Raw genomic sequence first — 22,739 nt, 5'->3', positions numbered from 1 at the left:
GCCAGCCTGCCTTCTTTACGGCGACGTAGCAAACTTTTACTGGACTTGAGGAAGAACTGAAGGAGCGTTGCACCTAACAGAAAAGGCTGGCAGAAACTTCTGAGGCGCACAAAGGGCTGTCGAGCCAATGATGAATACAAAATACTGACGATATTCCAACTAACAAAATGTTACAAAAGTAATTAAAATATAATTCACTTATCTATATGTAGTATGTACCGAGTGGAATGGCCGGGCGTGTTAACGTGCTGCGGTTATGGAGCCAAGCTCCGCATTCGAGGGACGAGTAGGTTCGAACCCCATCGTCAGCCGTCCTGATTTCTTTTTCTGTGGTTTCCAGTTTTCACTTCCAAGCAAATGCCGGGATAGTTCATATTCATAGGTCACAGCCGACTCATTCAACCTCCATACTCAATTTCATTCACCATAACTCATTTCATCTTCATTACTTCCTCAGTTGAGGTTGGCGTAAGGAAGGACAACTAGCCTTAATAACTCACCTTATCCCCGACCTCGTATCAGAAAAACGGAACTAAAAGGAAGAAATACATATTTGTTGTATGTAAATATATTTCCCACAACACATTTCTGGACGCATAGGTCCTATTTAATAACAATTATACAAACTTCAGTTACGAGGTATTTTCTAGACTTTAATAAAGCTTATGAAGTCGAAGATACCCTCTCATGCGTATCATTATTACTAGTTATAAATGCATCTTCTCTGTTTTCACCTGCCTTAGCTCTCTTTTTCCTAATTATTCTGGTAATATTACATAGTATTGGTTGTTTCTCTCGTTTCTTCCATTCTCTATTTAATAACTTAAGAAGAGTGCAAATTTGACGTTCATTTTTATCTTGACCTGTCTCTTTTCCATCTATATATTATTTTGATTTTTTTTGAGTCTTTTAGTTGGTGTACCACTTTTTTAACTTTATTACACAAAAACATTGATTTTTCAGTTTCTTGTCTTACCGCTTTATTCTCATAATTATAACTCATCAATTATGAGATTATCCCCCTCATATCTCTTTTAGTTAACGTCCTTATTGCAAAATGTTTACTAAATTTACTGAATTCTACTAATCATACCTTGCAGTTGCATTCTACCCTTATCATTTGTCATTCTGTGTCTTTCAGTCCTTTGACCACCTTCTCACACAATTTTCTATGTATGCTTAATATTATTACTATACATTTATGGGGACTTTTGAGTTATGTAAAACCTTACTTCATATTACTGCTGGTCAAGGGGATGCCAAGACTAAAACAGCACGCGGAAAGTATTATCCGTCATTCTACCTCGCGGTGAAGTTTTCTTTCTGTTGAGAAAACAACAACAAATAAACAATCCCATGGCACAACAATCTACAATATTGAGGATCCTGTTCTGCCAAGACGACTGCTACCCATTCAGGTGGCCTGCTGATACTGGAGTGCCACATTGCGTGATGGTATCCTCAGTCTCACGAGGCTGAGTGAGCACTTTTCCAGCTCTCAGACCAGAATTAAAATCCTTAAGCGACTGGGAATAGAACCCTGCACCTTCGTGTAAGATGCAGGCACGATATAACTCGTGGTAGATTACTGAGACAAAAGCCAAGTAATAATAATTTCGTGTGGCTATTTCTAGCCGGGTGCAGCCCTTGTAAGGCAGCCCCTTCGATGAAGGTGGGCGGCATCTGCCATGTGTAGGTAACTGCGTGTTATTGTAGTGGAGGATAGTGTTATGTGTGGTGTGTGAGTTGCAGGGATGTTGGGGACAGCACAAACATTGGAATTAAGCATCATTATCATCATCATCACCGGCGCGACAGTTCTTGGCATTCTGAAGAAGTTTTTCCCTATTTCTTCTTCAAATTTCGTAACGAGAGTTTTTTACAGATTGGGTTGTCAGCCCAATGCCAACCCCCAGCAATCCTGAAGGGCCGATGTATTCTTTCTGGGTTGTCTCCCTTAGCTGGTGGGTCCTTGAAGCGTCGGGAACTCGCTTTTCGCCCTTACATGACTTAGCCGTGTACACGCAATGTACCCGTTGCCCAGGGGCCACGGGGTGGACATGCATGTATCGGACTTGGTAGGAATAAATGCCATTTCCTGTGATTGATTAGTGCACTTCCACCAGCAAGAAGTGAACCCACAGGACCACCTACCACCCCTTTGGCCCCCATTGGAACTAACCAATGAAGGTTAATATCCCCGACCCGGCCGGGAATCGAACCCGGGATCCCCTGAACCGAAGGCCAGTACGCTGACCATTCAGCCAACGAGTCGGACAAAGCCAAGTAAAATGATCTAATCTCTGTACATATTGTCCTCTTTCAACGCTTATCACTAATAGACTGTCCGACTCGTTGGCTGAATGGTCAGCGTACTGGTCTTCGGTTCAGAGGGTCCCGGGTTCGCTTCCCGGCCTGGTCGGGGATTTTAACCTTCATTAGTTAATTCCAGTAGCCCGGGGGCTGGGTGTTTGTGCTGTCCCCAACATCCCTGCAACTCACACACCACACATAACACTATCCTCCACCACAATAAAACGCAGTTACCTACACATGGCAGATGCCGCCCACCCTCATCGGAGGGTCTGCCTTACAAGGGCTGCACTCGCCTAGAAATAGCCACACGAAATTATTATACTAATAGACTACAACGTTTGATGACTTCTGTAGCAAATTCAGGTAGTTTTTCCTCCTGTTCCCAAAATCCTGGCTACGTTCGTCGGTATTTGAGAGTATTTAAATGAGACATCTCTATGTCTTTGGCATCCGGTACGTTTAGGAACTCCTGGGAGAAAATTCTGACATTCCGGTCTCTCTTGAATCTATAGAATCAAAGGGATGATACCATACAGCCAGATAATTTTTATCCGCCTCTTGGACATATTTCTGCCTACTAGAATGTATTTGTGAAAGTTTGAGGACCGTGTCAATTCTAAATTAAATTTATATCTAAAGAAATAGACAGTGTAAATACATATGTAACACACATGCATGAGTGTCACAAAACGAGAAATGAAGTGGCAGGATAAAAGCGACCGAGTGAGTTGGCTGTGCGGTTAAGGGCGCGCAACCGTGAGCTTGCATTCGGGGGATAGTGGGTTCGAAGCTCACTTTCGGCAGCCCGGAAGATGGTTTTCCAAGGTTTACAATTTTCACACCAGGCAAATACTGGGAATGTAGCTTAATTAAGGCCACGGCCACTTCCTTCCCACTCCTGGTCCTTTCGTATCCCATCGACGCCATAAAACCTATCTGTGTCGGTGCGACGTAAAGCCAATTATAAAAATAAAATCCAGTAAGGAAACTTTTAGTTTTAAGTGACTGTTGATATCGTGTTCATAGCCTTGAGGTTTGTAAGTTTTGGAGGAATCCAAACCTAAGGGTAGTGGCATTTAATTTAAAAATTCTCGCATGCATAAGATGGGATTCAAATCCCAGCTACGTTGATGAGAAGCCATTGACCATGTTAAGGGCCCCATACACGCGCAGACTTAGTCGGAGGTAAGTCTGCGCAAACCGGTCTCTTCAGACATGTCTCTGTGTATATGGCCGATAAGTCTGCCGAAAAAATGTCTGCAGGCAAGTCTCTGACATTCTGGCGCTGCTTAAATTCAGCCGGAGACTTTGCGACGAAAGCGCTATATCAGAGTTGCGGCAGAAGATGTAAATGTGGTAACCTACAAATATGGAAACTGAAATTTTTTTTTGCGCGTCTTCTTCGTGCAGAGCGCTATATTGTGTCCAAATAACAACTCATCTTCCATACCGACTATCTAATTAATTTCAATCCGTATACATTTTCCAACCATGTGAATCTCAAACAGAAAACAGCTGAGCGCTTCGTATTCAACTTCCTCGGTAAATAATAATTTAGTCTGAGCGTGTGTGGGCAACTGCATACTTCCGACTTACCTCCCGCAGGCAAGCCTGTGTAGGTAAGTATTCCAGAAGTCTGCGCGTGTATGGGGCCCTTTACTCAGCCGTCAGGCCCCCTAAACTGGTAGAATGTTTCTTTTACTGCGAATATATAGCTCCCATCGGTAGGTCCCGTCACCACTAAGGAGGTACTCCGTTCTGCGACAAATCATGTAAAATGTCGACCATCGTAAAACGTAGAAAAGTCGCCTATATTGCACAGTCTGATACAACTTATCATAAATGGTAAGGTGGAAATAAAACGAAGACGTGAACAGAGAAGTTTATCCTGGGCACAGAACCTCCGACAGCAGTTCGATATCGACGACACAGAAACTCTGAAAGGGGAAACGCAAGAGAAGAAAGGCCACTCCGTGGTAGTCGTCAGCTTTCTGTGAAGAGAAGACACCAGAAGAAGAAGAAGAAGAAGAGAAACGCAGACGATGAAGCTAGTGCTATTGCCTTTCTCCTATATGTAATTGCATTATCGACTACAAGTTGGATTGTCTTATTGAAGGACTTTCAAGACTCAATCCGCATTGAGAAAACAAGTATTATGACAGGCATTATCTGTCTTAATGATGACTAGGAAATACTGGTGATGCTTTCAATATCGCAAACTAGTAATAACACATCATGGGCTGTTGGTTCTGGAGTTACTTAAGTGATTGATGATCCAAGTGCATCGTAATATAAGTATGAATTAGTGAAAATAACCACTACATCATTTATTTTCACTTTCCATGAAGCATTCATAAAATCTTCCTTAAGGAGGAAATATATTTTAATTAGAACGAAAAGAAACTAGAATATTAATCAGTGTGGACCTGTAATACTGTTCGAGAACCGATCAACATACTGTGTGAGAAAGGATTAAAAAATGAACTAAGGAAATAGTAAAAAGTAGGAAGATATAGTTTAGTTAAGGTTTTGCATCGAGCTCGCTCGGGTATAAAACATAATTACGATAATATGGACTCAGCTACCATGTACGGACACTTCAATTCGATGACATGTAGGCCGTCAGCACATCAATTTTGACATTCCGTTCTACTCTACCAGATTCAGAGACATCGGAGCTCCATTACGCGACTTACAGCTGAGATTTAATTTGTTGGGTAAACACAAAACATTTCAAATGCCGACATCGTACGACGCGGAGTGTAGATAGACCTCTCTCACTCTTAAAAATGCCGATTACTTCGACCAGTCTTGATCACCTAATGTTTGGATCCGGAGTTTGAAACACTACCATTGATCCACGAAGATCTCCCAATTGACACTCAACTAAAGAAGCAAACGTTGTCTCGAAAGGTGCACCACACACATATGAAATGTAAACTGCATATTTTGCGTTTTGTATTTTACTTTATAAGGTCTTGAGAGCTGCCTAGCCGATGTAGAAAATACATGCTGAGTGCATTCGGAAATATGTGGGTAAAATTTCCCGTTAGGAAGTCGAAAAGTTTAAAATCCTGCTTTTCACGCTGGAGAAGCAGATCGTTCCAGGTTAATTCCTGGGGGCAAAGGCGTATATGCCTACAGCTATACAGTTCGCCTCGTATGGTCAGTTTCCTCGAGGCTAGTGAATATATAGGGATCGATGTAATCTGATGAGATCGGTGAAATGTTAATTTACACCAGTGGTCGACAAAGTGTATCCACAGAACTGGAGAAGTGTACACTGACTTAGCAAATGTCATGGGATAGTCACCTAATAGCGTGTGTGGCCTCCTCTGGCCCTGCGAACTGCAGTGAGTCGACAAGTCCCTGGTAGTCCTCTGGACGCAGCTGACACCAAATCGTTTGCAGAGCGGCCGCCAATGCTGGTCTGTTCGTGGGTGCAGGATCCATGGCACGGATCTTGCGTTCCAGGACATACCAGATATGCTTGACAGGGTTCGGATCGGGGCTCCTGGGTGGCCATGGCAGTCGTTGGACCTCTGCTGCATGTTCCTGGACACATTTCCGGGCGACGTTGGAGCTATGAGACGGCGCGTTTTCATCTTGAAACACCGCAGGACCGTCTGGGCGCTGGAAGGCTAAAATGGGTGGAGATGGTCTCCGAGCAGCTCAACATACCGCGTACCATTCAAAGTCTCTTCCAGAACAACCAGTGGGCCATTCCATACCAGGAAAATGCACCCCAGACCATAACAGAGACACCAGCGCCCTGGACGGCACCTTCGAGGCAGGCGGGATCCATCGCTTAATGTGGTCTGCGCATACACGGTGCCTCCCATCGGCATGGTGCAGTTGAAATCGTGATTCGTCCGACCATATCACGTTACGCCATTGTTCCAGTGTCCATCCCTGGTGACTGGCGACAAATGCGCGTCGTTGTGCCCGATGACGTTGGGTAACAGTGGCACCCGTGTGCGGCGCCGGCTCCCATACCTCATAGAACCCATGTGTCTACGGATTGTCCACTGGGAGACGTGTCTAGCACGGCCTGTGTTATATTGAGCCGTGATTTGTTGCACGGTTGCCCGTCTGTCAGTATTGACAATCCGTCTCAGATGTCGCCGGTCACGGTCATCGAGGGTGGCTGGACGGCCGGTCGTTCGTCTGTTGTGGACGGTGACACCCGCATTCAACCATTCACGATACACCCTGGACACGGTTTATCGTGTGAAGCCGAATTCCCGCACCACTTCCGAAATCGCACTTCCCATCCGTCGGGCACCGACCACCATACCATTCGAGCAGTGTCAGCTCACGATGACGTTCCACGTTATACCTGTTACATGCACAGCCACTGCTCACAAGGTCTCCTATACAACTGCCGCTGGCACAGGGGGCGTGTGGTGCACAGACAACACACCTGTGCATCAGTGCTCCCCTATCCCATGACATTTGCTCAGTCAGTGTAGATTTGCCCATGGATTTACTGGCATGTAAGATAACACCAGTCGAACATAACATCGACACGTTAGCGTCTACAAAAACCGCAAAAGTAGCTTGTTGACGTAGGACCAATAGTATTATTCTTCTTTTTTCGATCTTATGTTTCCTTTGCTTCTTCTGTTTCTCCTGGAACCCCGAAACTCCTTAATCAAAATGCCTCTTATATCGCATTTCTTGTGATACCTTGCTTCAAGGAATTATCGGATTTGCATTTTAGGATTTTTATCGAAATGATCAAATACTCTCTTTGTTCGTCCCTCTGGTGCATCCGAAGCGAATGCCCATAAATGGCCGTTGGATTTGAAAGTAATTTACTGGAAACATTTCAGTTATTATTATTATTATTATTATTATTATTATTATTATTATTATTATTATTATTATTATTATTATTATTATCATTGCCTTTTCAGCTGGCGACGTATGTTTATGAGAGTTAAACACATGACAACACAAACTGTGATAGTCCTTTGATGATGATGATGGTGATGTCCGAGCTCGATAGCTGCAGTCGCTTAAGTGCGGCCAGTATCCAGTAATCGGGAGATATTGGGTTCGAACCCCACTGTCGCCAGCCCTGAAGATGGTTTTCCGTGGTTTCCCATTTTCACACCAGGCAAATGCTGGCCTTAATTAAAACCACGGCCGCTTACTTCATATTCCTAGCCTCTTTCCTCTCCCATCGTCGCCATAAGACCTATCTGTGTCTGTGCGACGTAAAGCTCCTTGTTAAAAAATGATGGTGATGAGAATTGTTGTTGTTTTAGAAGGGTCGAACATGTAGGTCATGCTGTAAAGAGTAAAAAAATGCTAATCATAGAGGAAGGAAGAAGGACCTAACTCTAAGAATAAAGCTATATCGGCTGAAGGAAAGGAAGAGTTATGAAATCCGAAAAAATGCACTTGGTCTTTTGTTGGGGACAGTCTCCATACAGGGCCTGAAGGCTCCTGGAAAGGTGGAAGGTAAACGCTTCCACTATCCGTAACTTTGGCACTTGGCGGAGTAAAGTGGACCGGCTGCCTGTGGCCCCAGGAATTAACATGGTACTCATTCTAGGTGCAGGCTGAGTGAACCCCAGGCTCATGTGCACCTCCAGAAGTGGAAACCTCGTTTTTTAAATGTTTCAACATCCTGATGAGGAATCGAACCCACGTCCTTCCGGGCTAACCAAGAACCCCTTTTACCGCCTCGGCCAGGCAGCCCCTAGATGAGAACAAGGGAGATTACACAGGAGGCGCCAAATACACGTAAGTGGAAGCAAGGTCAGGCTCAGCTTGGTGGCTGCTCACCGTTCACAAGTTCTGAGATCATAGGCAGTGAAATGTGTTATTCTGATGTCGAATCAATTAGCAACCTATTTCATAGTTACCGGTACCTAAAAAAGATTAATGATCGTCAAGAGAAACAATATATTGTTCTTAGTGGTGTACGTATGAAGAATGAGGAAAATTGAAAGAGGAAGCTTTCGATATTTCCTTCCATCTACGGTGATTTGTAGGCCTATATCTCGTCAGTATAAAGCATCATCAGTTGCAGTATCTGGATTCCTCTTTTACAGACATCCAGCTATTCATCACCAACTAAACACCTGCTGAGTCATCCTGACACACTTCATCTATTACATGAACACTAGAAGGTCGCATGTCACTAAATGATGAACGATGGTAATTAACGGTTCAAATATCACGCAGGTCCGCCTCTGTGGTGTAGTGGTTGGTGTGATTACCTGCCACCCGCGGAGGCCCGGGTGCCATTATCGGATCTGTCACGAAATTTGAAAAGTGGTATGAGGACTGGAACGGGGGTGAACTCACCCTCGGGAGGTCAACTGAGTAGAGGGGTTCGATTCCCACCTCAGCCATCCTGGAAGTGGTCGTTCCGTCGTTCTTCTCCAAGCAGATGCATAGCAGGGCATGGCAGGTGATGCTACCCGGGAAAGGTACTGGTCCAGTTGTATCCCCGACCGTGTATCTCACGCTCCAGGACACTGCCCTTGAGGCGGTAGGGATGGGATCTCTCGCTGAGTCCGGAGGAAAACCAACCCAGGACGGTAAACTGACTAAATAAAAAATAAAACAAAAATATCACACAAAGAAGAATATATATTTTTGTACAAGAGTGTCAGCCTATGCTTGGAAGTAACATTGTTTATCATGAAAATTTAATTCTAAAAATGACTAATTATATCAAAACAAAAAGGAAACCATAATTTCACCGATTGGGAAAATTGTATTAGTATTCAAGCACCTCAGATTTTTCAGTCACGAAACTACAAGCGTTTCATCCCAGTGTGGCATCGGGCCACTCCTCTCCAAGACGCTGGCAGCTGGTGTGGTAATTCCACGATTATAAAATTCTAAGGAAATTGAATATTTGCATATTTTCGCAATCGATGAACTGTCAAAGGAGGCTTGCAGTGATGTATCAATGTCGAACTATCTGCCAGTGTTTTGGAGAGGTGTGGAAGTCCTACTGACGAGCCCGATGCCACACTGGGGTGAAAAGCTGCTAATTTCTCGAATGGACCTTGCACCTGCGAAAACCGCTATGTGAAATATTTCAGCGTAGAGCTTTGCCCGGAAAGGTTCTGTCTCAATTTTCCCAATCGGTGAAATTATGGTTTCCTTTTTGTTTTGATATAATTAGTCATTTTTAGAATTAAATTTTCATGATAAACAATGTTACTTCCAAGCATTGGCTGACACTCTTGTACAACAACAATATATAATTTCGGAGAACTCTCGCTCTGATAAGATATGTGTTGCGGGTCAATATCTCTCACACAATATTATAACATAGCGTTTTCGCAGGCGCAACGACGATATATAACATTCGCAAAATGATGAAAAATTATGATTCCATTGTGGAATTTTAATTTTTGATATATTGAGCCAAAGGCAGACATTTGTTTATAACGAGTGAAGATAAAAGTCACCCCTAGTCCACTATCAATGCATGTGCTTGTAGTGGTGTCTGAACGGCGCACTAGCCTGTAGGCCCTAGCAGAGGTGTGATAATCCTACTGATGACACACTAGGGCAAAACAATCGACATTTTACGATAAGAGAAGGCTAAAGAGCTTGAATAATATGCAATGTCTACAACAGTGCAGTTCGGAAAATTAATTCTTTAGACTTCTGTGTACCTCTTTACAACAATTCACCATCTCCGTGAAAACTCTGTAATGCTGATCTGAACCAAAAAATGTATTATAAACATTCTACATTAAGCCCTATCCCATAAATGTAATTATAAGTCTTAGAACTAGAAGTAAATAATAGTTTAGATATGAAATTCCGATTTTAATTTTTTTATTTTCCTCTTTCATGTAAAGATTAAATTAGATTAGATGTGAAATACTGTTCCTTTCTCCTTGTAAATATAATATTAGAGTAGTTTAGGTATTAGGTTATTAGACTAGTTTAGATACGAAATTATGTTTTTACCTACTTATTTCTTCTAAGGATTAGATATGTAATATTATTTATTTCTCAACGTAAATATAATATTAGAATAGTTCAGATACTAGGATATTAGACTGATTGAAACACTTAAAAAACCACGTGTAAACATTTGCCACTGTAATTGGGATTAGAAATCCTGTAGTGCGCAGTAAATAAATAAATAAATAAATAAATAAATAAATAAATAAATAAATAAATTCCTGGGAACTTACTCGTTACTAGTGGTTACTTACTAGTTAGTACGAATACTAAAGGGAAAATTAAAACGTATCTATAGATTTCATTTTCACTGCTTCGTTACAGTGAAGTCGTTTTATAACAATTGTATGCTAAGTTTTAAAAAAATTAGGAGAAATTGTGTAGCAAAGATATACAAACTTTTCACTAGTTTTCTGATTTAGAAATTGAGCGTCAAGCCGAGTTAAAACGTTCAAAATTAGCTTAATTTATCTCACAACACATTCTGTAAGAATGATTATATATACGTAGCAACATTCACGATTTCATGGCTATTACTAAGCATAGACGTGATGCTGTATAGGCTTTTGGGCTTATGCCGTGTCAAGAAAATAAGGTGAAATTCTTTACGTTTCGCAGAGAACTGTGCGCTGCGTCCTCAGAAGAAAGCCTTTCTTGTGGACAGTCGAGATTTCTTCTGAGGACGCAGGACACAGTTCTCTGCGAAACGTAAAGAATTTCACCTTATTTTCTTGACACGGCATAAGCCCAAAAGCCTATACAACATCATGTCTATAAGTATAGGCAGTGAAAGCATCAATGGCAATATTACTAAGGATGTATGTGGTTCTCGCAAACCAATACGCTCAGTCACGTTCGTGAGATAATCGTGGAATACTCTGTTCGTATTTGCCGTGTCTATTATTTGTATGTTCTGGCTCTGCAATCCATGATTATGCATGGACCGCATTCTACGACTGTATTTCTCTGTAATTGAATACATGTAATCACTTATTATCTATAAATAAAATTTGAAACTCGTTTTGAACAACTTTAAAAATAAAACAGATACATTTTGAGATTAAAATATGTTATCCGGTGTGATAGTCACACCTTACAAGCCACGTTCAACCCGGAGACGACTAGCCTGATCCCGGAACTGCAGCGAACTCTTACGGAATTACGTGCTCGACATAATTACAACTGGAGCTGGGCCAAGGAAAGGGAGATGCTCGCGATCTGTGGGCGGGGTACTGCGTGGTCCACGATGATACAAGAGAGTGGCCTTCATATCTGTCACTAATGAGATCCTGACTGCTCTTGTGACATACAACAGGTTATGAAGATCACTGATCATTATATAACGATCCACGCAACAAACTAGCCTTGTTAGAGGGGATGTGAACAATGATGAGAAGTACAATATGTCACCTTTGTGATCTAGGGCTTGGTATAGTGGTGGATCGGTCGTGGAAACCGAGCAATACGGCTCTGAACACTCTGTGACGCTCTAATGGCCAGCAGTCGTGTTGGCAGGCCAACGGGGCTTAATGGCCTATGTGTGCCATGGGTAATAGACCAAAGACATTGTCGTCTAGATGCTAAGATCGCGATATTAAAAAGGAAAAGACCATGGTGCAACAGCCCCGAAGGACCTTGGCCTACCAAGTGATCGCTGTTCATCCCGAAGGGCTACAGATTACGAGGTGTCGTGTGGTCAGCACAGCGATTCCTCTCGGCCGTTATTCTTGACTTTCTAGACTGCACCCGCTATCTCACCGTCAGATAGCTCCTCAAGTGTTATAACGTAGGATGAGTGGACCTCAAACCAGTCTTGACCTGGCCGGGAATCGAACTCGTGGTCTCCAGGTTTCTTTTTCGTGTGGCTATTTCTAGCCGAGTGCAGGCCTTGTAAGGCAGACCCTCCGATGAGAGTGGGCGTCATCTGCCATGTGTAGGTAACTGCGTGTTATTGTGGCGGAGGATAGTGATATGTGTGTTATTTGAGTTGCAGGGATGTTGGGGACAGCACAAACACCCAGCCCGCGGGCCATTGGAATTAACCGATGAAAGTTAAAATCCCCGATCTGGCCGGGAATTGAACCCAGGACCCTCTAACCGAAGGCCAGTACGCTGACCATTCAGCCAACGAGTCGAACGGCCTCCAGGTAAGAGGCAGGCATGCTACCCCTACTCTGCGGGATCGCGATATCAACAGTCGCGTGAAAGTAATAAGCGTAATAGTAATGTCATTGGTTTCACGGCCCACTAACTACTTGTACGTATTTTAGGGACGCCGAGGTGCCCGAAGTTTGACCATCATGAGTTCTTTAAGTGCCAATAAATCCTTGGACACGAGACCGAAGTTTTTGAGTGCCTTAAAATTCCACTAGACTGAGCGAGGATCGAACCCGCCAAGGTGGGGTCAGAAGACAAGTACTCCAACGTCTAAGCTAGTCAACCCGACAGTCACATAAAACAAGATTTTAAAGAGATTAGGATGTTTAATTTTTTTTTTTTTTTTTGCTATTAGCTTTACGTCGCACCAACACAGATAGGTCTTATGGCGACAATGGGATAGGAAAAGCCTAGGAGTGGAAAGGAAGCGGCCGTGGTCTTCATTAAGGTACAGCCTCAGCATTTGCCTGGTGTGAAAATGGGAAACCACGGAAAACCATCTTCAGGGCTGCCGACATTGGGGTTCGAACTCACTATCTTCCGGATGCAAGCTCACAGCCGCGCGCCTCTAAACGGGCGGCCAACTCGCCCGGTGATTAGGATTGTTTGCGAAAATATTTAAAAACGAAGGTAGTAGCCCGCTGTGTGAGAAGTGAATGTATCGTACCGCGATTCCCAATAGTTTTATTCATGGAATATCCAACAAATAATTTGTAATAAAGGACCTCAAGGACCTAGCCCTCTTATGCATGAATTACTTTTCGTACGTGATGTGGTTTACCATAATGGAATATATTGTATAAACGATTTTTAGTGAAAAATATATTCTTCGCTTTTAACATTTAATGACCGATCATTACTGCCTACTGGTCATGGGTACGTATTGCAAAGTGCATGTATGCTAGCTAGACCGTAGATCTGTAATGCCTTTGAGGCTGACGCCAGAGGTACTCCTGAAGCCTGCTGTGACCGGACGGGGATGGCCCACAAAAAATAACAAGGCCGGCCTCAAAATGAGACGCAGGTCCGTGAGGTGACGCAGGGTGACTCACGGTGAGTTTCTGCGAACCACAGAACTGACTGGACCCGCGCATGTTATGGCGCAGGGTGACGTGACGCAGTTGCTGCCCGTGGTGACCCTGCAGACCGCAGTTTTTCTTCCGCAGTTTTCTGCAAGACTCACGGTGATTTTGGCTGTTTGTGTTTTGTAGTTCGAAATGAAAGAAAAACTCATTGAAGCCGTGCGTGTTCGCGAAGTTCTGTGTGATACAAGCCACGTAGCCATTGTTGCAGGTGCTGAAGCGAAGGCGATGTGGGAGAAACTGAGACATTCGCTGAGATATGCTCTCAGAAGACAGCAAGAATACATGAAAAGTGGAGCACCGGCTGAATCTGTAACATGCCATTATCGGAATCGGAATCCGATACTGAACTCAAGTCTATTAACATAGCAGCAGTATTCGCCATCTCTGCCAGAGCTGAAGTTCCGTGGTAAACTGCGATCCAACTTGCGACGATTGCCGCCGTGACTCACTCTGCCGTGAAGAATTCAACGTGAGCCACCCTGCGTCACCTCACGGACCTGCGTCTCATTTTTCGGTCGGCCTAAACGGCGATCTTGGATGTTGACGGGCTCGAAGAAGTACCTTCGGATGTAGGGCTGTTCTGCCATCTGTTATGTAATTTAAAAACCCAAGGCATCACTGGTATACAGTATGAGTTAGGTTAACTGTGAAGTTGAATAGTGACAGGGAAAATATACTGCTGAGATTTAAATAATAATAAATAATGTATAAAAATTCATGAGAACTCCAACGACCTCATATGAGGTCATCATGCACAAGAGGGTTAGTGGAAAGATATGGAAACACAGAAGTTGAATCATTTTACAGTATAGGTTGAATAGACGGCGCTGCAATTGTACTGATGTTCCAATACTTAATATTATGAAATAACCTCAAATATCCAACTTAATTCTATGTAAGTACAAGGTCCTACAAATAGAGTGTCCTGAACGAAGTAACAACAAAACAAAGCCAAGATGAATAAATTCTCATAAAGCAAGCGTGTAGTTTTACGCGATGATATCGTCATCATATCCACAGGAGGATCTCCAGCTTTAACCACGTAAATAAGAACCGCAAGGATATCACTCTTCATTTCAAACTTCTCATATACATTGGTCGGGATTCAAGCCACAGCTCCCTTGGTGATAAGCCACTCAGGTATCTCATCCCTCTAATGTTCTTGTAAATTGCTTGCGTATTCTACTTTTAGATTAAAAATTATCTTACGTTTTCTGACTTTGCCATTTTATTGATTGTAATTATTTTGATGCAAATTTTAATTCAATTGATAGTCCCAGAAAATTATGTATTATGACGAGAGGATATCCCACATATAAAGAGCTGTGTGGTCAGCGCCCCAGAGTTGACACATACAAACACTTTTAAATGCCATCGGCCTCATTCAGGATCGTATTCGCTATTTTAAAGCAGAAAGAGACGATTAACCGACTACACCATTGAAATCGGCAGGTGGCGGAAACTAATGTGTGGGAGAAATGAACAAATGATATGGTACGCACCAACGCAACACATGAATCGAAATAACTGCAATAATATTGGTAAGAACATGCTTCACATTCTAAATAGCCTATGTTTGTCAAGATAAGTGTGTATGTCCTTCCATCACAAAAGAACATACGTCTTCATTATCGACTGCTATGCCTTTCAGCGTTCAGTCTGCAAACCCGTGTGAATTTACTAAACGCCGTCAAAATTCTCTATTTGTGACTAGTTCTGCGGCCTCCTTTAGTTCCATACCGCTTATCTTTAAATCATTAGGAACTGTGTCTGGCCATTGTCGTCGTGGTTCCCCTTTACTTTCCTTACCCTCCATGACCGAGTCAATTATTCTCCAAGGTAACTTATCATCCTCCATTCACCTCACATGACCCCCACCACCGAAGCCAGTTAATGTGTACATTTTCATGAATAGAATTCATTCTTGACTTTCCCTTCATCTCCTGATTCCGAGAAACCTCATGCCGTTGTTCCTGCCTGTTTGTACCAGCGATCATTCTCGCTACTTTTAAGTCTGTTACTTCTAACTTGTGAATAAGATATCCTGAGTCCACTCAGCTTTCATTCTCGTAAAGCAAAGTCGGTCTGAAAATAAACTAGAATAAGGATAGTTTTCGTCCTTCTTATAGAATAATGCAGACAGCAACAGCAAACTCACTGCATTAGCTTTGTTGCACCTTGATTCAATCTCACGTACTATACTACCGTCCTGGAAGAATAAGTTAAATATTCTAAATACTTGAAGATATCTACCTATTTCAGTTTTGTATTCCCAGCCTGACATTCAATTCTCTTAGATTTCTTACATACTGACACACTTGACAGGCTAATTTTCATTGCACCTATCTTCGAGTTCCCAGATATTAGACGGCATCTTTCAGCGCCATGCGCCAAACTGCTCACTACATTTCCTCACAGCATCCTTCCCTGCCACTTTGTACCCTTCAGCAGATGGTTCATGTAAACTAAAAACTTATCCCTGTCAATACCTTGAACCAAGAAGTCATTCAACCATTCATTCTCAGCGCTGCCCAGTTGTCAAAAAAAAAAGCTTTTTGGTCTTGTTTTAACCATATAACCATCTCCAGTTTGTACGGTATTATAGCCTTACTTGAAGAAACTTATTTCAATAAATTTTAAATTTCATTAATTAACTATGCTGGAAATGTCTGATTTGAAACAATGTTTAATACATTCAGCTGACTTCTTCTTTTTCCTCATTTTACCACTTTTCCCCCTACTGATGGGATTACAGGTAAGAATTTATGTCATTCACGAGGAGCTGGCCCTGATTTATGGCTGGATGCCCTTCCTGATGCCAGTCCCATGTGGAGGGATGTTTGTGGTAATGTGGTATGTTGGGTGTACATAAAGAGGAGTGTGTTGGTACAACGACGAAAAGCGTGCCTGGACTTAGAGGAATAAACCAGAAGCAATTAAATTCACTGATTCGGCAGGGAATCACATTCAAGACACTCTGAATCGCGAAGACCTCGCCGATGACCATTCAGCCAAGCAGTTGGATTGTCAACTTATCTTACAGATTCCCCTTAATAAATTTCTGAACTGTTTTACCTAAAAATTCTTACTTTGTGTATCTTTAATATCGTGAAAAATATTTTAGTACCTGCCTGCTCTATTTTTTTATCCAAGGGTTTATATTACAAATAAATGTTCACGTTTAAATATGTAAAAAGTATAAAATATTTCTGAAAACGTCACAAATTTTCGGTTTTTATATGTTTTAAAACAAGGATGCATTAAATCTATTTTAATCACATTAAGTATTTCCTCCTCGCATTGCTTACAATTGGATACCATTGCTTGTTTTGATTCGCCATGGATAGTACTTCATAATATATTCATTTTTCCAATTCCATGGTCTAAGAAACAGCTTATGTGGTGAAGAAAAGTGCTTGAACATTCTATTTGGTCTAGACATAGTTACAACATTCTCTAACTTGTAATAATATTAAGGAAACCAATGGCATGACAAGATTGTACTTGTGCTCTAAGGGTTAAATAGTAAATGGAAATAACTTAAGGGAAGGTGGTACACCAATATATATATATATATATATATATATATATATATATATATATATATATATTACATATTTTAGTTATTTGAGGTATGATAAATAAGATTTCAGTACTTTTATCGATGAAAGTTGTTTCTAACGTCTGATATCGCACTTAAATGTCAATTTTACACTTGAGGTTACGCCCACCTATTCCACAAGGTACGCATATTTTTGAAATAAAGTCCGTAATTTCAAACTTTGCGGTATAGCAGTGTGATCAGGTGGAACATCTTTGTTTCTAGAGTGCGTAGCAACTGTTCTCTCTAGTCAATTGTTTGTTTGAGAATGTTTACTGAAACCACATATTTAGTTTGTTTTGGTAGTGAATCAAACATACTTTTAGAACGCTTCGTTCTAATATAAGTTTTAAGAAATGTACTGGAATAGGCAGAAGGAAACGACTTGGGCCAACATGTGAAATAGTTGGTAATCAGGAGGCCGGTAGTGAAAATGATGCAGTTTAGACATACAATGAGGGGCGTGCAGGCCGATTGAGGGTTGAGAGGGCTTTGAACCATGTCAAAACATGAAAAAAATCTGCAATGAAATTTATATCCTAAGGATGAAAAATTTAGATATACAGGCCCAGGTGGTAACCACAAAGAAACAGGAAAAGATGAAAAGATCATGTGAAGATGCTGAAATTGAACCAGATGATCCAGATTATGGGCCAGGAATGCACTGAGGTATCGGTCATCTTTGTTTCAATTTATCTCGAAAAGCAAAGTTTATGTCTATTTTTCTTTAGAACCACTAGAGTTAGGAACATGAAACTTGCACCACATCATCTTCTCGGAGTTAAAAGTATACTGAGTTCATATAATACTTCTGTATTTTATATTTTCAAAATTATGGTTATTAAAATTATTATTTTTGAGAAAAAATGACCTCTGCGAAAATAACATTCAAAAATATACTTGTGGGATAATATTTATTAAACGAAGCTTGAAATCTGCAGAAAGCGTCATTCTTTAAGTGCGGTAAATCCTATGAACTTCTCTGCAATGGTCTTTGAGAAAAAGGAACATGAATTTAGCAAAGTTTACATTGTGAAGATAGGGTGTACCACATCCCCTTAACCAAAACAAGAAAAATAAATGTTCACGTCATCCAAAGCCGCCTCGAACCAGCAACTGACGTATCGCACAGTTCCACATCCTATGATCTAAGTCAACCAGATTTGTAAATACTAAGAAACACATCAGTGTCTGTTAAGTGTTCGTCTTTACCGTATAACAAATGCCTGGAGGTAGCATGTTGGCTGGGTGGGGCACAGTGAGGAAACTGCCCGTCCTTCACGAGGATGCGGACAGAACATCTTGGGTGGGAACAAATGTACACGACTTTCTGAACGCATGACAAAGGAATTAGACTACCACCATCACCTCTAAATATCATGAACATTTTAAGTATATGAGTCATACAGCTTCCTTGTGCGATTTTAAGCGATGAAATTAAAATTGAGCATAAGATATAATGTTGTGATTAACGAAAAGAAGCATAGCACACACAACAGTGTTCTGAATTTCAAATAACTTCATATCTATTGTAATAAATTATTGATAATTATGTACCCGCCTCTATAGCCAAGACAAGTGACAACCCTGACTGATTCTAATGAATTCGGTCCTGCGGAGGGGTGGTGAGGGAGAAAAACTGTATGAGTTCTCCCCCGTGGGGAAGTTTTTGCTGTTTCAGTATACATGAAAATTATACAGAAATCTTCGTCCAGACTACAAATAAATTAGAGGCGTTCCATGCTAAGATGAACGTCCAGTCGCACATATTCCAATAGACTGAAGTTTCAAGGAACATCTAGTGCGATGTATGCTTTCTTGTCAGATCCAAAGGTAAGAAGAAAAGGCAGAAAACCTACCAAAGTGAGACAATTCATTTTAAATAAAATTAAGGACCATGAAGTTTGTAAGATAACAAGATGTGATGATGATAAATCTGTGAGAGAAAGAGGAATAACCAAGACTCGGTTCATGATGTAGCTGAGAACCACGCTTATCAGTGACGATCATTAACTATGAAAATATATTTGTTCCAGTTACGAGGGGGAACTTCAGATTCCTCAAATCATCTATACATTTGTAGGGGATCCGCTGTCTGTTTTTAGATATCTATCCGTTTTTGGTCAACTTTTTTGCTAGGGGCTTTACGTCGCACCGACACAGATAGGTCTTATGGCGACGATCGGATAGGAAAGGCCTAGGAGTAGGAAGGAAGCGGCCGTGGCCTTAATTAAGGTACAGTCCCAGCATTTGCCTGGTGTGAAAATGGGAAACCACGGAAAACCATTTTCAGGACTGCCGATAGTGGGATTCGAACCTACTATCTCCCGGATGCATGCTCACAGCCGCGCGCCTCTACGCACACAGCCAACTTGCCCGGTAGTCTTACTTTTAAGACTTTCCTTTCTATAACATTTATTTTTAACTACCACAAAAACAGCTTCATGATCACTAATACCATCTATTACTTCAGTTTCCCTATAGAGCTCATCTGGTTTCATCAGCACCACATCCAGGATATTTTTCCCTCTGGTTGGTTCCATCACTTTCTGAATCAGCTGTCCTTCCCATATTATTTGCCATTTGTTGGTCATGCTTCCTGTCGTTCGCATTTCCTTCCCAATTGACATCTGGCAAATTCAGATCTCCCGCTACAATCACATTTCTTTCCATGTCGTTTCCCACATAGCCGACTATCCTATCAAATAATTCCGAACCCGCGTCAGTGCTACCCTTTCCCGATCTGTACACTCCAAATATATCAAGTTGCCTATTATCTTTAGATATGAGCCTTACATCTAGAATTTGATGTGTCTCATCTTTAACTTTTTCGTAGCTTACAAATTCTTCTTTCACCAGAATGAACATTCCCCCTCCCACCATTCCTATCCTATCTCTACGATACACACTCCAGTGCCGTGAGAAAATTTCTGCATCCATTATATCATTTCTCAGCCATGATTCAACTCCTATTACAATATCTGGTAAATATATATCTATTAAATTACTGAATTCTATGCCTTTCTTTACAATACTTCTACAGTTCAACACTAACAATTTTATGTCATCCCTACTTGATTTCCAGTTCCCTGTTCCCTTATCACCGCTCCCTAGGCCATCCCGTTGCCCTAAATGTACCTCCTTATTACCCTTCCAAATAAATTTCCTAACTTATACGTACCGCTGCGGTTTAAATGAAGGGTAAACTCATGGTTGTTCTTTGGGTAGAAAGTGAGAGGGACGTCAAGCTGCCATTCTGGTGGATATTTGCGGAATATCGTTGGAGGTTACAATCGTCTTCAGTTTTCTGCTTTAATTTCTTACCTCTGCCTTGCCTCTTTAGGCTTAAGATATAACACCATAAATCACTTTATTATCTCAATACTTAATATGTCCTGCACCAAAATTTATCCTTTCTTACTGCTTTCAGATTTTCGTAAAGAATATTATCAGAATTTAGTCAGGGACATTTCATTTATCCAAATGCTATTTACATATTATTACCATTTGTTCTCTCCTCAAATGTTATCCTATCTTAAGTTATTGTCTACTTTCTTAACTGCCTTAGTTACTACTTGGATTGTGATTACCTTTCTAAATTCTTCTTTGATTTCCTTTACTGGCTGTTTGATATAAACATTGAAAAGAAGAGGGAAGAAACTGCAGCCTTTCCTCACCCCTTTCTGGATTGCTGCTTCATTTTCATAGCCCTCGATTCTTATCGCTGCAGACTAATTTTAAATAGATTGTAGATAATTTTTCTTTCTCGGTACCTGATCCGATCACCTTCAGAATCTCAAATAGCTTGGTCCAATCAACATTATCAAATGCCACTTCAAGATTTACGAACGCCATGTATATGGGCTTGTCCTTCTTAATTCAATCCTCTAAGATCAGACGTAAGTCAGGATTGCTTCACGTGTTCCTACATTTATTCTGAAGCTAATTGATCTTTCCCCAACACAGTTTCAAATTGTTTTTCCATTCTTCTGTAAATAATACGGGTTAAAATTTTTCAGGCGAGAGATACTAAACTAATGGTGCGGTAGTTTTCACACTTGTCAGCACCGTCTTTCATGGGAATAGGTATAACAACATTCTGCTGAAAATCAGATGGCACTTCTCCTGTCTCATACATCTTACACACTAAATGGAATAACCTCGCCATGCTGGTTTCTCTTAAGACAGTCAGTAATTCAAAGGGCATGTCATCAATTCCAGGTACTTTGTTCCTATTTAGGTCTCTAAAAACTCTGTCAAATTCTGACCTCAAAATTGGGTCTCACATTCCATCAGCATTAACAGTATCTTCTTATTCCAGAACCATATCATAAAAGTCTTTACCTTGATACAACTGTTGGATATGTACGTGCTATCTTTCTGCCTTGTCCTCTTTTCCTAGAAGTGGTTTGCAATCTGAGCTTTTAATATTCATACACCTACTTTTCATTTCTTCAAAGATTTCCTTGACTTTCCTGTACGCAGCATCTACCTTTCCTAGGGACATACAACCTTCAACATCCTTGCACTTCTATTTCAGCCATTCTTCCTTAGCTGTCCTGTACTTCCTATCCACTTCATTCTTTAATCGCCTGTATTCCTTTCTGCTGTCTTCATTTTTTCATTCTTGTACTTTCGTCGTTCAACAGACAGGTCCACTATCTACAGAGTTATCCATTCATTCTTACTTGATATTTCCGTTCTTCCTAACATTTCTTCAGCAGCCGTAGAGACGTCATCCTTCACTACTGCCTATTCTTCCACTATCGTGTTTTCTTGTGCAACATGTTCCTCGAAACAGTCCTTCACACTCTTTTCTTTCAATTTCTTTAGATCTCGTCTCCTTTCATAGCTTCCTTTCTTTAATTTCTTCAACTTCAGATGACATTTCATGACCAATAAGTTGTAGTCAGAGTCCACGTCTGCTCCTGGGAATGTTTTGCAATCCAACACCTGGTTTCTGAATCTCTGCTTAATCATAATGAAGTTCTTTAATATCTTCCAGAGTCTCTACGTCTCGTCCACGTATAAAGCTGTCGTTTGTGGTGTTTGAACCAAGTATCAGCAAATTATGATCGATGCAGAATTCAATCAGCCGGCTTCCTCTTTCATTTTTTACCGGGCGAGTTGGCCTGCGGTTAGGGTCGCGCAGCTCTGAGCTTGCATTCGGGAGATAGCAGGTTCGAACGCCACTGCCGGCAGCCCTGAATATGGTTTTCCATGATTTCCCATTCTCACACCAGGCAAATGCTGGGGCTGTACCATAATTAAGGCCAAGGTTGTCTCCTTTCCACTCTTCGGCCTCTCCTGTCCCATCGCCGCCATAAGACCTATCTGTGTCAGTGCGACGTAAAGCAAATAGCAAAAAGAAAAAGAAAGAAAACTTTCATTCCTTCATCCCAATCGGAATTCTCCTACTGTATTACCTTCTCTTCCTTGGTCTACTACTACATTCCAATCTCCCGTCAAAATTATATTCTCGTCAACTTTTACACTTTGTATTAAATATCCTATCCCTTCATATATTCTCTCGATTTCTTCACCATCTTCTAAACTAGTAGGCATATGGACGTGCATCCTAATGGTGGACATTGGTTTGGAATATATCCTGACAACAATAATCCTTTCAC

The sequence above is a fragment of the Anabrus simplex genome, chromosome 1, assembly GCF_040414725.1.
Source record: "Anabrus simplex isolate iqAnaSimp1 chromosome 1, ASM4041472v1, whole genome shotgun sequence".
NCBI classification, from domain to species: Eukaryota; Metazoa; Arthropoda; class Insecta; order Orthoptera; family Tettigoniidae; genus Anabrus; species Anabrus simplex.
The sequence above is the reverse complement of the archived record's forward strand: the minus strand, read 5'-3'. Positions refer to the sequence as shown.